This window comes from Protobothrops mucrosquamatus, unplaced genomic scaffold (assembly GCF_001527695.2).
Source record: "Protobothrops mucrosquamatus isolate PMUCROS unplaced genomic scaffold, P.Mucros_1.0 scaffold1, whole genome shotgun sequence".
NCBI classification, from domain to species: Eukaryota; Metazoa; Chordata; class Lepidosauria; order Squamata; family Viperidae; genus Protobothrops; species Protobothrops mucrosquamatus.
The window spans coordinates 1,460,698-1,467,340 of record NW_015386388.1 but is presented as its reverse complement, the minus strand read 5'-3'; positions in this window follow the sequence as shown (position 1 = coordinate 1,467,340).

Below are 6,643 nucleotides of genomic sequence, written 5' to 3'. Positions count from 1 at the left end.
GAAAGCCGCTGAGAGATCTAACAGGACCAGGATAGAGGAGCAGCCTCTATCCCGAGCCCTCCAGAGATCATCAACCAATGCGACCAATGCCGTTTCCATGCTGTGCCCAGGCCGGAAGCCGGACTGGTGCGAGTCTAGATAGACAGTTTCTTCCAGGTGCTGAGGGAGCTGTCGTGCCACCACACTCTCAACAACCTTCGCAAGAAAGCGAAGGTTGGAGACAGGACGGTAGTTGGCCAAAACAGCCAGGTCCAGGGAGGGCTTCTTGAGGAGGGGCCTCACCACCGCCTCTTTCAAGGCGGCTGGTAAGAACCCCTCACTCAGAGAAGCTACACTTATCAGTCCATACTTCAAAAGGCATCTTGCTCCCCTCCAGTAAATGATGCCAAATTAGTAATGCCCATCTCACCGCAAAACCTTCCAACTCCCAAATAGCCCACCTCTCTCTGTGTCTGTGAGCTTTCTTGAGGGATAGGCGCAAGGTTGTAGGTCCCCCCTATGGTTTTTTTGTACGAGGACAATGCCCACTTGCATCAGATTGGATGATTAATTGTTCCTCAGGATCAGGATGTTTAAGGATTGGTTCTGCAGCGAACAGTCTTTTTAATTGCTCAAATGCTGCCTGGCATTCCATGGTCCATTGCAAAGGTTGACAAGGTCAGGGCTTCCCCCCCCCCTTTTCCAGTTTTCAATACCTTAGTAATTGGCATAGCTATTTTTGCGAAGGAGGGGATGAAGTGCCCATAAAAGTTTGCAAATCCTAAAAAACTTTGAAGCTGCTTAAAGGGCCATGGAGGCTGCCATTCTAGCACCGCCTTGACCTTGGCAAGGTCCATTTCTACTCCCTTACTAGAGATTTGTTATCCCAGGTAGTCAAGGCGCGTCTGATGGAATTCGCATTTGGAAAGCTTAGCATAGAGTTTAGCATGTAGCAGCTTCTTGAGCACTTCGTAAACTAACTCAATGTGCTCCTCCATAGTCTCAGTGTAGATGAGGATATTGTCAAGGTAAACCAAAACTCCCTTATACAGGTGGTCATGTAGCACTTGGTTAATCAACTGCATGAACACTGCAGGAGCTCCCTGAAGGCCAAAAGGCATCATCTTGAATTGGAAACTTCCCAAGGGGCAATTGAAGGCAGTCTTCCATTCATCCCCCTCCTTAATTTGCACCAGGTAACAAGCCTCCCTTAAGTGTAGCTTCATGAAAATCTTCCCTTTAGCTAGGTGGGCTAGCATGTCTTTCATCAGAGGCAGGGGGTACATGTTTTCTATGCTGACAGCATTTAACCCTTTAAAATCCATGCACAATCTCAAAGACCTATCTTTCTTTTCTTTGAATAACACTGGGGTGGCCACGCGCAACTTAGCGGGTTGGATAAACCCTCTGACCAGGTTCTTGTCGATGTATTCTCTCAGTTCAATCATCTTCCTGGTGTCATAGAGTACATCTTGGGCTTTGGGAATTTGGCACCTGGTAGGATCTCAATTGCACAGTTGGTGGTTCAGTGAGGTGGAGGGTGTGTCATATTTCTTTTCACTAAAGGCTCCCGCTAAATCACGATATTCACTGGGAATAGGTTGGATCCCTGGTATTCACTCTAAGGCAACTTTTAACACCTCAAGAGGTTTCCCCTGGGTCCCAACTGTAGCAGCTCCCTTTATCTCACTAGTTTCAGAAGGTGGAAGGGGTCCCATCGCTAACCTCAAAGTTCTCACACCATTCTCCCACCAAATAGTGGGATGCCACTTATCGAGCCAAGCCAAGCCTAGAATCACAGTCTCTGTCATTTCAGGATCACCACAAAATGGATGATTTCCCAATGCTGTCCCATTTTTAAGCACACTAGCTCTTTCAGGTGCATCACAGCGGAACCTCCAATAAGAGACCCACCTGCCTGTTCAAATTTCATGGTTAGGGGCAACAGCTTGGTGTGAATCCCCAGTTTAAGTACTGTGGGGAGGTTGATTAGGCACTTGGTGCATCCTGAATCTATTAGAACATTTAAGTCTGTTTGGCCCCTGTTTTTGGCACTATAATCTTGGCAGGAATAGCAAAGGGTGGAATAGCTCAACTTACCATTGGATTGTCTTTGCCTTCCTCATTACTGTTGTAAGGAGCCAGCATTGGCAGGTGTTTGGCTGGAGCTGCTGCTTCTGCCTGGGAAGGAGAGGAGATCTGGATGGTCTGCTCCTGACAAGCTCAATTTGACTTCTCTCATTCTGCCTGTGGGGCTTTTCTGGGCTTAGCAGTCGAAGTAGGTGCACTCTTGACTTGGGGAGCAGGAGCCAGACACTTGGCTGACATTGCTGTTCACATCTGAAACACTTGATGGAAGGAATCCTGCGGATGCTTGGGAAGAGCTGGCTGCCAAGGTAGCCTGGGGGTGTTGGCTAAATAGGCGCTTTCCCGAATCTCACTTTGACTTTAATTTGGCCAAAGCTGGCTTCCTTGCTCGATCTAATTCAATGTCCAGGGTCACAGCTACACTGTAGCAATCTCATGTTTTGGAACCCCTTGGTAGATGCACGCTTGGAGTATGTTTTGGTCCAACCCTTCCTTGAAGTAGTGGATCAATGACTGCTCTGCCCATTGTCCTAACCAACCAGCAACCCTCCAGAACTCCCGAACATATTCTTTTGCCAGACAGCCCTTTTGCTTCAAACGGTGGATCTCTTTTTCTGCCTACAGGACTTGGGATTCCTCTTCAAATCGTGCTCTCAATTGCTTCATAAATAAGTTTGCATCCAGCAATTCAGGGCTCCCCATGTTGTGAAGGATGGTCACCCACTCAGCCACTTCCCTTTCTAAGTTGGCTGCCACTGCGTTCACCATCGTGGCATCGTCGAGGTATGCATAAGCATATTGGTAGAAATTGGCCCATACTTGATTTAAGAAGAAAGCTAGCTTCTCAGGATCCCCATCGAACGTGGGCTTGATCGGAGATGGCTTCATAGGCTATGGGGCCAAGTACTCTGATTGGTGGGCAGCTTGTCGATCCTGAAGCTGTGGCCGCACCACTCTCTGGAATCTTCTCTGCTGGACCCCTGGGCTCGTGGCCCAAGGCTGCTTCTGAGGGCTTGGTTGGGACCTGGAGCTTGATATTGTTGCTGATTGGGGAGTGGAAGATGCTGTATGGGCTTCTGCAATAGGACTGGGACTCCAGCGAGGTGGTGGCAGAGACCGGTAGGGTTTTGCCTTTCCCACCTTCGAGCACACGCACTGTGCGATAGGAGCCACCTCCTTGACTTCCAGTTGGTCAAATTTCTCCTTCAGCTGTTCGACAGAGGGGCTGTGGATTGCTGTCTGGTACTTCCACTCTGTAGAGTCCCAGTTGACCCCTTCCCCTTCTTAAGCACTGCGGATGAAGGATCGTGGGATGGAATGAATAAGAGCTCTTCTTCAGCAGGCTTTGAGGTGTTTCTGCACTGAGGAACCACCTCTGCCTGAGAAAAGTCTGCCAGGAGTGTAATTCTATCCTGCGGTACCAACTTTCAGGCTGGATTATCCAGTTTCAGCCAAGCTCCCGCCAATAACACCTCTTCAGTGGCCAGCACAGCTATCTGCACTCCGATCGCCAAAAATCCCCTGTGACTAGCAGCGGATTCCTCTTTCTTCTCCATCTCAAAATCTTCACTGAGTCTTTGCTATCCTCCCAAAGTTGGTGGGTAGGCAGCTGGGGCTCAGCACCCCAGGAAATGAAGGTTTTTAGGAGACTTGGTTTAATTTTTTAAATAATATTTTATTAGTTTTCTACATTTACAATTCATAAGTGCTTAGTAAACAACGTGTTGACTGGGTCCATTTATTTTATTTAATAATACACATTAAATTCCTAATCTCTACCCCGTTTTTCCAGCCATTGATAAAATACATCCTATATTTGAAAATATTCTGTGTCTTCTTTTTCTTTAATCTTCAGTGTAAGTCTATCCATTTCTGCACAGTCCAGTATTTTCTTGATTATCTCTTCTTCAGATTTTGTTTCTTCATTTTTCCAATACTGAACAAATACAATTCTTGCTGCTGTTAATACATGCAACATTAAAGAAAATGTATAACTTTATTTATCATATTTTTCTGATAATATACCTAATAAAAATAGTTCTGGTTTAAAATCTACATCTTTTCTTAACATCCTTTCTAGACAGACATGTATTTTTGTCCAAAACTTTTTTGCTTTAGGGCACAACCACCAAAAATGGTAATAGGTATCTGGTTTTTGATTGCACTTCCAATAGTTACTAGACATGTTTTTAAACATTTTTGCTAATCTTTCAGGTGGTATGTGCACTTACCACCAGGAGACTTTGTTTAATGTCAAGGTTACGACAGATATAGCCAAACAAATCAGAACTCCAAGGCTAGAGGCTTCCTCAAAGAACATATTTATTGGATACAAAATATCGGCATGATCAAAAGTGAAACCAAGTCTAAAATTCCTTCCAAAAAGTTACACTAATACGAAGTCAAATTTCCCACCCCAGTGATATGCAATCAGTTACGTTTCCCAATAGAACAGTTTGGTGGGCTTTCTAATACCCCGCCCAACCCCCTAGCATACCCGATAGAATGACTTTGGTTCTCACAGCACAGAGAATTGTTTAGACTGGCAAAAATCCTCCACACACCCTCTCATTCATGTGCAACCTAGAATGAGTAAGATGGATACAGTTAAGTTTGTTGTAGAGTTGACAGGGCCCATACTCATGGATAGGTCATCTGTGAATAAGCAGAGCCTCAAATTTTTAACAAAAATACTACAAATGTAATTGTAAAGAAAGAATTTTTTATCATCTTTGGTGGACTTGTGATAACAAATATTGGAGCCAGATTCATGCTTTAATTCAGAAGATCCTTAAAACAAATATAAATAGACTTCAGGTTTTTGTGCTATAGCGCATGGCTGCGGGATTGCGAAATCTTGCATCCCACGGCTGCTTTCGTCCTGCCAGGGGACCCTAAATGAGTCTGAAATCGCCCCAGAGAGGCGGCAAAGGAAGAGGGGCACCCCACTGATCACGAACGGTGGCAGTCATTCCGTTTTGATCTGGGGGAAGCCCTCTGACCCGAAAGGACAAAGACTAGCTGCATGCCAGCATCTAGACTTTAGCCCAAGCTACCTGCAGCCGAAGTCCAAGAGCACTAACCAGAACAACAGTGAACAGCGTGCTTGGAATTGGTGAGAGTATTTGATCTTCTCTCCCTTATTTTGCAACTAAATCTCTGGGAAAGATCCCCAAAGCAAGAAAACCTCCGAAAGTGAGGGGAGAGGACTATATTCCCATTCCCCCATAGATGGAAGCAGTGAATTAACCTTTAAGGAGGAAAGAAGCATATTGAAATTAAATTTAAAATACTACAATTTGATCAACCTTAGAAACTAAAACAAACTGCTAAGATTATATTCTAAAGGATTTGATGAAATTATTAAAAAAAGAAAAATAATAAAAAAATATTGTCTGAAAGAGCTGGAAAACAAATATTTGCTGACATCTAGTGGACAATTAGAATATAGCACATTAAAGACACTGCCCAGAAACAAAGAAAAATCTGTTCCCATGAACTCTAATAATCTTTAAGAAGATAGTTTGCCATGAAACAAAGAAGAGATTGTATACTGGGCCAGCTATAAGATTGGAAAATGTTTGAAGGAAAAGAAATACTTTGATTGTGGTCTAAATTTATGAACTGTTTAAAAACTTTGATCTATGACTAATTTTTGAGAGGGAAAGTTACAGGAAGGATTTAAGGTGGCTAAATATATTGAATTGCAATTCTGATTGGTTGACAATTGACTCCTGAAAGAAATAATTGTTATAAAACATTGATTTTACTGAAACCTTGACAATTGACAATTACAGTGGATTATAAAAATTATATATAAAGACTACAACTACACAAAATTGGACTGTTTGGATTTTGAGTTTTGGCCAGCTTGACAAGGCTAATTACAGAGACTATGGCACTTATAACAGATTACTTGAAAGGGGAAGACTACATGGATATGACATATTCATCAAAAGATGATAGAAAATATCTACTCCTGAAGAATTCAGCCTGAAAAATCAAAGACCTCTAGAAGCAACATTTCAAGACAAGACAAATACTTTCCAAGAAGAAATTTATGCAATGCTACGACAGATACAAATCACAATAGCTCTAAACCACGAGGAGATTAAACATAACTTTGATAACATAAATGAATACACTTCTAACTTAAATTTACAATCAAAAAACATCCAAAGAATGTGGTAAAGAATGAACAAACAAATCAGATAATAGAATGTGAACTAGAAAAAAATGACTTAATTGGCGAAGTTACAAATGAAGGGAATTATAATTCAATACAAACAAGAAAAACACAAGATTTGGATACAACAATAAATATGGAAAAGATACCTTATGCATTAGAACATCAAAATAAACCTGAGAAGAAAGAAGATTTAACAAAATGGACACTGCTAGGAGAATTACTGTTTGGGAGACAAAAAACATACATCTTACATATTATGTATCCTCTACTCCTAACAACAACTACAAAAATAAAAGAACTGTTTGATAAGTCAAAAATATTAATTTGGAAAACAATTTGGCAAAGGAAGAAGATTAGAGATAGGCTTAAGAGACTTAACTCGCCCTA